Source organism: Pinus tabuliformis, chromosome 2_1, assembly GCF_031772625.1.
Source record: "Pinus tabuliformis cultivar Carrire ecotype Pingquan chromosome 2_1, CPIR1, whole genome shotgun sequence".
Lineage (NCBI taxonomy): Eukaryota > Viridiplantae > Streptophyta > Pinopsida > Pinales > Pinaceae > Pinus > Pinus tabuliformis.
The window spans coordinates 681188264-681200430 of record NC_142299.1 but is presented as its reverse complement, the minus strand read 5'-3'; the positions used below and the strand labels follow the sequence as shown (position 1 = coordinate 681200430).

At 34.8% G+C, this 12167-nt stretch overlaps 1 pseudogene; it reads left to right on the top strand.

Moving 5' to 3' along the window:
* Window positions 1-570: 570 nt before the first annotated feature.
* On the top strand, window positions 571-1728 carry LOC149202437 (uncharacterized; annotated as a pseudogene).
* Window positions 1729-12167: the final 10439 nt, after the last annotated feature.

Genomic DNA, 12167 nt, shown 5'->3' with positions numbered 1-12167 from the left:
GAAAATGTGTTTAAAGTTTTCAAAGCTAAGTCTGCGTTTTTTAACCAAAATAAAAAATAATATAACTATCTAAATATAAAAATTTCAAAACGTTAATAACCTTTATCGGTAAAATGAGCAGATTTATCTAACCGCGCGGCGAAGATTAGCCCAAGTCAGGCGGCGATCGAAACTGAATCACGATGCGTATTCGTTGTGAAAATAAAAATTCGCATATATTATAAAACGGTTACAACTCTAAATCAAATCATAAAGAACATACAGGCGGAAATGTCAATTTTCAATATAATTCCCTCTCCTAACGGTAAAGGTTTACCACGCGTAGTTTGAAGTCGTCTTCTGTCCCACAATAAACGATTACGTGGAATCTGTAAACTTCGAAAAAACCCATGTGCCTACGACGTACATGCCGCCCAAATCGATAGTTTTCCTCCTTATTTTACAGTGACCGCCCAACCGACAAAGCAAATGTGGAGCGGGCCACTATATATAGAACCCACTCTTAGTGCTGCGAAAGCACAACTGAGTTACTTATATACACGTCTCCATAGTTCAATTTCTTCACCGATCATGGCGTTGCTTGAAATTCCTGCACTATCCATTGTGCTTGGCTTTTTCTTAAGCTACTTGGCTCTGGGTGCCGCCACTAATTCTGGCAGCTGAAGAGAAGGATTCTGGATCTGTCGTGGTTACTGGAAATGTGTTCTGTGATGCATGTTTAGAGGGCAGGCCCTCTCAAAATGGCTACGTTATATCTGGTATGGTATGAGTGTCTTGTAATAGAGAGATGGAAAGGATGATAAATGTAAATATAATGAAGATGGTTAATGTTCATTAACATAAATATGATTTATTAATATATTTTATTTTTATGATCCAAAAGAAAGAGAGATTTACTGACATCACTCCTTCCTCTTGATGAACAAACAGGTGCTTCGGTAGCTCTAGAATGCAGCCTCAACCGGAAAACTATGACTGTATCCATCACAGCAGAAACAGATGAAAATGGAGAATTCAAGGTGGAGCTTCCTTCCAATATTTTTCACTCTGGTGATCCATTGAACAAGTGTTGGGTGAAGCCGCTCAGAAGCCCTTACGACTTCTGCAGGATTCCCTCAAACTCTGAACCATCAAGGCTCACGCTACTGTCAGAATCCAATGGAGTTGTCACGTATAATGCACCGTCTTTCAGCTATCGCCATGAAACTGTACCTGCATCGTGTTACAGGGAAGCTATTTTGAGAATGATTAAGGGTCGAGCAGTGGCTGAGAATTTTGACCAATCTTCGAAACCAAGCCAACAGATACCCACAATTCCTTTGTTGCCTAAGCTTCCACTTTGTAGCCTTCCCAATCATCCCCCTCTAGCCAATTTTAGTATTCCTCCTCTGCCCAAAATTTCTCCTCTCCACGAAATTCCTCCGCTGCCAAGAATTCCTCCTCTCCCCACAATTCCTCCACTTCCTCCTCTGCCCATTATTCCTCCTCTTCCCAAAATTCCTGCGCCTCCTCCTCTGCCTACTCTTCCTCCTCTACCCAAACTTTCTCCGCTGCCTCCTCATACCTTTCCCCCATCTCCAAAAAAGACTATTCCAGGCCTTCCTCCTCTTGCACAGACTCCTTAAATCCTGCAAATTCCAACTTTTCCTTGCCCGCCAATTCCATTTCTCAAGCCCACCACCTCCCACTCACTGGAAGAGCCCTTCATTTTTCAGGCCTTGCGAGTAGTATTGTCCATATGGTTGGATGGCGCTTCGATAATCCCCGTTGGTGTGGATGTTATATAGCTGTTAAGGTTCGGGTTAAGGGGAAGATTGAGTTTTCTCACCTATAATTTTATATGCATTTATATAGTTTTCTCACCGTTGTAATTGGCAATAACATTATATATATTTTATATGCATTTGTATATCTGATACTTGTAGTTGGCAATGAGATTATCATCATCATATATAGATGGTCATTTGATAAGATGAATTTAGTTAGGTTTGTTAATGAACAGTTTTAATTTTTAAAACATCCGTCATATTATCAATATTTCTTTGTTTTTTTTTTTTTTCCGAAGGTGGCAAAACCTATTATACTCAGGGGTCAAACCAACAGTGAGGACAACCATCTCTGGCTGCTATCCGCGAATGTCGGTTTGACTCATCACCGTTATCAAGGAAAACCACGCCACCTATAATAACCCGCTGGTGGTCCGTAAGGGAGCAGGCTTTCACTCCTGCCAGATGCCTCTGGGTCTTGGGCCGTTACCCTGTTTCCTTACGTCCGAGGAAGACGAGCTCTTAGCCAAGCAGAAGCAGTTTTACGGCATAATCCAGGCCGACAATATTTCTTTGTTACACTATCAATTTTTTTACTACAAAATTATTATGGTGATTTAGAAAGGTTTCTTTCCTGTATAAATAATATGTTAAAAAAAATTCTATCAATTTCTTATTTTTTAAAATCCAATAAATTATATGGGCTTCAATGCATGTTAATTACCATCTCTTAAAAGAATAAAAAGCTTAAAACATTTATTTATTTATTTATTATAATATAAAGAAATAACGTAAAGAGATGTATTAGATAAAAAATTGGAAGGATTTCTATCAACAAAACAATGAATGAATAATATAAAAAATTGGTGCAAACGAATTGGAATTTGATTTTATATATTAAAAAGGATATAATTAGGTGGAAATTTGGTGTCAAGATATCGTATTCTATTTAAGATTGATCTAACATTTTATTTATTCAAGAACAAGTTTAAATAAAAATAACAAACAAATAAATTCATAAAAAGTAGTACGGGACCAGTTTAATCAATTTTATTTCTATTCATATAAAAATGTTAGTATATAGTTTTTTTAATGTGTTTTTTAGATACTCAATAATTTATATCTATTTATTATTGATTTCGAAAAATTAGTAATTTTCAATCTAATGTATTGATTTCAAAGGTGTATTTTACAACTTAGTGTTTTATAGGTTAGTATAGGGTAATGTGTAAATATGTCTGAAGTGAGGGTTGGAAGTAGGTTTGACATATTTGCCTAAAAAATATTTACATAATACAAATTAGCACAACCACATAAAAAATATTAATATAGTTGATATAAGGCAAGACTTCATTTATATCTATCATTGATAAATATCTAACAATAGAAATAATAATACAAAAAAATTATTGCAATCATATATATATATATATATATATATATATATATATATATATATATATAATACTACCTAAGCACCCACGGGGGATTTAAACCAGTGACTTATCGCAAGGAGTGTCTAACAATGCACCCATTCACCATCAATCCAAAGCCCCGTGGACATTGCAATAAAAATATTAGGAGTATCATTATAAATAATAATAATTATTTCTATATAATAATTATTTCTTTATAATAATTATTATTAAATATTAAATGTTATTTATTATTATTTAATTTTAAATAATGTAATAGAAATATGAACCCTTAGATTAATAAAACATAGGGATTGATATTATAAACCCAAAGGAATAATACACTAAAGGGGTTAATACTAAAACCCTAAGGGATTATAAATCAAAGGGAATAATATTAACCTGAGGGATAATAAACCCAAGATATTAGTACTAAAATCCTCAAGGTTTATATTCCCTTGGGGTTTTAGTCTTAATCCCTTGGGTTTATTGTATTAATCCTGGGGGTATATTGATATAAGGATTGATATTCCTAGGTTATAATATTACTCATAGGTTTATAATATTAATCATCTAGGTTCAATATCAATCATGGCCATCAAGGATTTATATACCTTGGATTTATAATATTAGTCCCTTGGGTTTAATAGTATTATTCTCTTGGGTTTATAATACCTTGGAGTTTTGTTTTAACACTTGGGTTTATAATATCAATCCCTTGAGTTTATTAATTTAAGGGTTCATATTAAACCCTAAGATTATTTATAAACCCCATCAATAATATTATACCCTAGGGATATGAATCCAGATTGATATTATAAACCCAAGGCACTAATAAATGCAATGGTTTAATTCTAAAAATCCTAAAACTCAAAGGATTAATATTGTAAACACAAGGAATATAAACTCTTAGGTAAATATTATAAACCTTAACACAAAAATTGTTGACCATGGTTTATTTTCATATTAAGACAATCTTTGTAACAATGTGATGGTTGACTATGGTTGATTTTAATACTGAGATAATATTTTCCATAATGAGACATTGGACCATGGTTGACCACGGTAGAATATTAAACCCTAGGAATATAAACCCTAAAATCAATAAACGCAAGGGCTTAACATTTCAAACCCTAGGCTGAGAAATAAACCTAAGAATATAAACTGTATGATTGATATTATAAACCCAAGAAAATTATATTATAAATCTAATGGATTATAAATAGAAGGGATTTATCGTAAACCCAAGGATTAATAATATAAACCTATCAATAATGGTACACCCTAGGGATATGAACCTTTCGATTAATAAAGCCAAGGGATTGAAATTATAAACCCTAGGGATTGATATTATTGATATTATGGTTTACCATGGTTGATTTTCATATTGAGACAATTTTTGTCACAATGCAACGTTGGATGATGGTTGACCATGATTGATTTTCATATTGAGAGAATCTTTGTCATAATGCGACGGTGGACCATGGTTGACGAAGGTTGATTTTCATTTTGAGAATATATATCACAACACGACATTGGACCATAGTTATTAACAATCATTGACCATGATTGACAATGGTTGACCATGGTGGATTTTAAAATTGAGATGATCTTTGTCACAATACGACGTTAGACCATAGTTTACCATGGTTTACAATGATTAACCATGCTTGGCCATGGTTGATGATTGTTGACCATGGTTGATTTTTAGATAAAGATGATATTTGTTAAAATGTGACATTGGAACATGGTTGACCAAAGTTGACCATGGTTGATTTTCATATTTACCATGGTTGACCATGATTGACTGTTGTTGACCATGATTGATTTTCATATTGAGACAATCTTTTTCACCATGTGAAATTTAACAATGGTTGACCATGAATGACGATGGTTAGCGATGGTTGAACATTCTTGATTTTCATATTGGGACAATGTTTGTCACAGTGTGACATTGGAGCATGGTCGACCATGGTTGACCATGATTATAAAACGCATGAAGTTATATTAAACCCTAGAAATATATTATAAACCCAAGGTAGTAATAAACCACGAGGGCTTCATTGGTGGAGCAATACCATACCACGTGGGTTCATATTGGGGGGTATATATTGAGTAAAATTTGACTTAATATATTGGGGGATATATAGGGTGTAAAGGGTTTTTATATTGGCAGGTATAAAAAATGGAGCTCAAAGTTAATGAAAAAATATAAAGGTGCATAAAAAATGTTAATGAAAAAATGGATACCTACAATATCTAGTGAAAGTTGGGCATTTTTTAAATTTGGGAGGTGTATTGGGTTCATATTGGCAGGGGGTTAAATAATGTGACTTTTAGAGGTATTTTCCAATATACAGTCAAATTAGGGGTATTTCTTTGTATGTCATGAACACACGTGATATGTCATAGGTTCATTAAGTGAGGCCCCCATGTAATAAACACAAGGGATTAATACTAAAAACCCTAGGAATTATAAACATGGTTGACCATTGTTCATCATTGTTGATTTTCATATTGACACAATATTTGTCATAATGCGACATTGGACCATGGTTGACCATGATTGATTTTCATATTGAGACAATCTTTATCACAATACAATGTTGGACCATGGTTTACCAAGGTTAATTATAATATTGAGATAATATTTGTCAGAATTGGATCTTTGTCCATGGTTGACCATAGTTGATGATGGATGACCCTGTTTCTCATAATGCGATGTTGGAAGAAGAGACAATATTTGTCACAATGTGACCATGATTATTAACCATGGTTGATCATGATTTATCATGGTTCACCATGGTTGATTTTCATATTGTGAAGCAATGTTTGTCACAATACGATGTTATACCATGGTTGACCATGATTGATTTTCATATTGAGACAATATTTGTCACAATAGAATCCTTTTCATGATTGATAAACTCTAGGGAATAATATTAACCCAAGGGATAATAAACCTAAGGGATTAATACTAAATATCCCAAGATTTATATTCCCTTGGGTTTTTTGTATTAAACCCTTGGGTTTATAATATCAATCCCTTCGATATATTAATGTAAGGATTCATATTCCTATGGTATAATATTATTCATAGATATATAATAGTAATCCTCTAGGATCAATATAAATAGTGGTCATCCAAGGGTTTATATACCTTGGACTTATAATACTAGCCTCTTGGGTTTAATGATATTAGTCCCTTGGGTCTATAATATCTTGGGGTTTTAGTATTAACACTTAGGTTTATAATATCAATCCCTTTGGTTCATTAATGTAAGGCTTCATAGGGTCTAATACTAAACCCCAAGGGATTATAAACCTAAGGAAATAATATTAACCCAATGGATTAATACAAAACCCAAGGAATTATAAACCCAAGGGAATACTATTAAACCCTTGAGATTAATATTATAAACCCAAGGTATATAAACTCTAAGATAAATACTATCAACTCTAAAATAAACATGATTGAGAATGGTTGATCAAAATGTGACGTTGGACCATGGTTGACCATTGTCAACCATCTTTATTCTATGGTTTATATACCTTGGGTTTATAATATTAATTCCTTGGGTTTAAATTATGAATATTCATATTCAACCCTAGGATTAAGTGTAAACCCCATGAATAATATTATACCCCAGTAATATGAACCCTTAATAAACCCAAAAGATTCATATTATAAACCCAAGGCAGTAATAAATTGAATGGATTAATGCTAAAAACCAAGAATCCCAAAGGATCAATATCATAAAGCCAAGGCATATAAACCGTTAGATAAATATTATAAACATTAAAACAAACATGGTTGACCATGATTGATTTTCATTTTGAGATAATATTTGCCACAATCCAACGTTCGACCATGGTTGAATATTAAACCCTAGGAATATAAACCCTAAAATTAATAAACACAAGGGATTAATATTGTAAACCCTTGAGTGAATAATAAACCTAGAAATATAAAAACTATGATTAATATTATAAACGTGACAAAATTATTTTATAAACCCAAGGGATTTATAGTAAACCCAAGGATTAATAATATAAATGTATAAATAATATAATACCCTAGGGATATGAACCGTTAGATCAATAAACCCAAGGGATTGATGCTATAAACCCTAGGGATTGATATTATTGATATTATGGTTGACCATAGTTTATTTTCATATTGAGACAATCATTGTCACAATTCAATATTGGACGATGGTTGACCATGATTGACCATTGTTGAATACGGTTGATTTTAATAGTGAGACAATCTTTGTCACAATTTGATGTTGGAAAATGGTTGACCATGACTAATTTCCATATTAAGAGAATATTCGTCATAATGAAATGTTGGACCATGGTTGACCATGGTTGATTTTCATATTGAGAATCTTTGTCATAATGTGACATTGGACCATGGTTATTAACAATCATTGATAATGGTTGACAAGTGTTTACCATGGTTGATTTTCCAATTGAGATAATATGTTGGGTCCCTATAATACTAGTGATTACCCCATTACTATTGTAGTTATACCCCTTATTTATATTGATGTACCCATGTAGTGCCCATATTGTTACTATTGTGCCACATAGAAGCCCACTATTGTTATTGTTGTGCCCTACAATATTATTGTTATGTAGGCTTTGATTGTATTGGGACCACTTAGACTCCTATATATAGAAAGGAGGTATTTTCATTTGTATCATCCAAGAATTGTTCATTTATGTAATGTAAAGGAGGTTGCCCCCTCGAAGAGGCTGAATTCTAAGGCGTGGATCTCTCTTTTCTATCTTTTTGTGAGCTGGTTTCATAACATTTGGTATCAAAGCTTTGGATTCTAGGGTTTCGCTGCTCCAAACAGGTCATCGTGGAATTTTCATTATAACTTTTTTTCTGTGACGTTTCAGAAGTCGCAAAAAAAACCCATTTGAGAAGACATCGCGCTGAACCTTGGGTCCGAATTTTAGAGCTTTTCGCATGATATTTTCTGAGATATGATTTTAGGAAGTTGGTCTTTTTGATGACTCCTGAATTACACTCAAAACAGGTGACCTGGGGAAAATCGTCATAACGTTCTTTCTGAGCATCGGATTGAAGTTTTGTAAGAAGGTACAGAAAGAGGACGGACTGCAGTTTCTTGTGGGTGTTTTTCAGATCCAAAGATCGAAATAGTGACTCGTGGCACGTCGTACAACTTCGCTCTACTGAACCAGTCTAAAAGCAAGTCACCGTGGGAGATTTCACATAACTCTTCCTTGGAGAATCCAATTTGGCTCAGACTTGTGGCATTGGAAAGAGGACGCAGAAGGCTACTACAGGTAGCAATTTCAGAATTGGATGATCCGAAATTACAGAGATACATCAGATTCAATATCAGGCTTCTATAAAGTGAAAAAAGGTGTGTAGTTTTTATTTTTATTTTTGTGTAAGCTTGGTTTAACAAAATTCAAAGGGCATAGTAAAGCATTATTATCGGTAACTGATGCCCCGAGGAAAGAAAATGCAAACACCTAGTAAGGAACCTGAAAGCTCTAGCATGACTCATGAAGAAGAGGAAGAAATGCTACATGATATATCAAAATTACAAGAACAAGTGCAACAAATGTCACGCTCACAAAAGCTAACAGAAGCTAAGATAAGTGGCGTGGAATCTAAGGTAAATGGTGTGGAATCTAAGATAAAGGGCATGGAAGCTAAGATGGAGGATTCGATGGCAAATTTGAAGATAGATTTGAATACAAACATGGAAGAATTGAAGAAGTTGCTACAAGAAAGGGTCACTAATGGTGAAAAGGTAGTAAAGGAAACTGATGATGAGAACAAAAGAAATGTTAATCATGATTCCATAGACTCTAATGTTGGATCAAAGACTCACCATGTTCCAAAAATCGATATGAGGAAGTTTGATGGCAAGGATCCCGCCACATGGATATTACAGATGGAGCAATTCTTCGATCTCAATAATGTGCAAAACACACAAAAGGTACGTATGGCAACTTTATATTTGGAACCAAATCAGTTTGTATGGTATCAATGGCTTTGTTCTCGTAAACCATTTATCACTTGGGCAATTTTTACGGAAGAATTGATAGCACATTATGAGGATACAAAAAGCAACACTTTTTTTAGCCAATTGATAAGTCTCAAACAAAAGGGTTCAATAATGGAGCACATTGAGGAGTTCCAAAAATTGAACATAAGGGTAAAAGATATTCCAGAAGAGCATAGGATTGATGTGTTCATAGGGTCTTTAAAGGATAATATCCAACATGATGTGCGCCTTTGGGAACCTGATTCATTAGAGAAGGCATTCAGGTTAGCAAGAAAAATGGAAAGCAAAATTATGGCAACTAGGAAGCATACCATTCACAACTATAAAGAAGGAAGTGTTGTTGCCCATAGTCTTCCACAACCTACAAGGTTGACACCACAACAATTGGAAGAAAAAAGAGCAAAAGGGCTTTGTTACAATTGTGATAGCAAATACACAAAAGGTCATAAGTGTGCTGAGAAGAAATTATTCTACATAGATTGTGAAGAGGAAGAAGAAAAGGAGCAAGAAAGGTCAAAAGAAGAGGATATATTCCAGGAACAAAGCCTAGATGAAGAACAAATAAATCCAACCATATCTTGTAATGCATTGGCGGGAATTACCACTCCTCAAACCATCAAGATAGAAGGACAAATCAAGAAGAAAAAGGTAATAGTGTTGATTGATTCAGGAAGCACCCACAATTTTATTCATTGTAGGGTAGCAAAAGAATTGAATTGCTTCCTATATCCAGCACCAGAGTGTCAAGTGATGATTGCAAATGGAGGAACAATAAATTGTTCTGGAAAGTGCCATAATATCAAGCTATCCATGGGAGAATATGTATTGACTAGCCCAATGCTTTCCATTCCAATGGGAGGTGCTGATGTTGTACTAGGAGTCCAATGGCTACAATCCTTGGGTACAATAGCTTTTAATTTTCAAGAACTTTTCATGAAATTTTCTATGGAAGGAAAGGAAGTTGAATTAAGGGGTATTGCAGGGAAACCAGGAAAGATAATCAGCTCTAATGGAATGACAAAGCTTCTAAAAAAGGAGCAAAGAGGTGTAATTGCACAATTATGTTCACTAGATGTTTCCACATTGGAATCATCTATTTCTCCAGATCTCCAAAAAGTCCTGGACAATCATTCCAAGGTATTTGAGACTCCCAAAGGTCTCCCACCTATGCGTGATCATGATCATGCTATTCATCTGATTCCAGGAAGTGTTCCTCCAAACATCAGGCCGTACAGATATCCATATGTCCAAAAAAGTGAAATTGAACGTATGGTTGCAGAAATGCTAGAGGCTGGTATAATTCAACCGAGTCAAAGTTCTTTCTCAGCTCCAGTAGTATTGGTGCACAAGAAGGATGGATCATGGCGCATGTGTCCAGATTATAGGGAGCTCAACAAGCTCACTATTAAAGATAAGTTCCCCATTCCTGTTATTGATGAATTACTGGATGAATTGCATGGATCAATTTACTTCACCAAGTTGGATCTTCGTTCGGGAAATCATCAAATCAGAATGAAGATTGAAGACATTCCGAAAACAGCATTTAGAACTCATGAGGGTCATTATGAATTTTTGGTCATGCCTTTTGGCCTTACCAATGCACCTTCAACATTTCAAGGTTTGATGAATTCAATTTTCAAACCATTCCTTAGAAAATTTGTGTTAGTATTTTTTGATGATATACTAATCTACAGCAAGTCTTGGAAGGATCATGTTGAACATGTTGACAGGGTGTTACAACTATTGGAGGAGAAACAATTATATGCAAAAAGATCCAAATGTTTCTTTGGAGTCCAGGAGGTGGAATATTTGGGTCATATTGTATCTCATGAAGGAGTTAAGGTAGACCCTAGCAAAATTAAAGCCATTAAGGAATGGAAAATCCCCACATCCATAAAGCATCTGCGAGGATTTCTTGGGTTGACAGGGTATTATCGCAAGTTTGTTAAGAATTATGGGAGAATAGCAGCACCTCTAACAACATTATTGAAGAAAGATTCATTTTCATGGACTTCGGAAGCAACAAAGGCCTTTGAACATCTTAAAGAGGCAATGTGCCAAGCACCGGTCTTAGCTACGCCGGACTTCACAAAAACCTTTATTGTGGAATGTGATGCTTCAGGAAATGGAATTGGTGCTATTCTAATGCAAGATGAAAGACCCATTGCTTTTGAAAGTCGTCCAATCAAGGGAAAGTTTTTAAGAAAAGCTATTTATGAGAAGGAAATGTTGGCAATACTCCATGCACTTAAGAAATGGCAACCCTACCTAATGGGAAGACACTTCAAGGTAAAAACGGATCATGATAGCCTTAAATACTTTTTAGAACAAAGATTATCCTCTGAAGAGCAACAAAAGTGGGTCACAAAGATGTTGGGTTATGACTTTGAAATCATCTACAAAAAAGGGAAGCAAAATGTGGTGGCAGATGCACTCTCAAGAAAGGATGAGGATGTGGAAGCATTGTTGTGTGCCATTTCTATTATCCAACCAGATTGGATAAACGAAGCAAGGGAGGAATGGAAGAATGACGAAGAAGTGTGGGCACTTATTCAAAAGCTACAACAAGATTCCAGTACTTCTGATACATTTAGCTGGAAAAATGATTCGTTATGGTACAAAGATCGCTTATACCTATGTAAGAATTCCCAGCTAAAACAAAAGATTCTTATGGAATTGCACACTTCTCCCTTAGGAGGGCACTCAGGATTTTTAAAAACTTACCACAGGGTTAAGAAGGAATTTTTTTGGGATGGCCTTAAATCAGATATTCAAAAGTTTGTGGCGGAATGTTTGGTTTGCCAACAAAATAAAGTTGAACAATTAAGACACCGGGTCTATTACAACCTTTATCCATTCCAAGCCAACGTTGGGAGGAGGTTTCAATGGATTTTATCACAGGTTTACCCAAGTCTGAGGGAAAGAGTGTC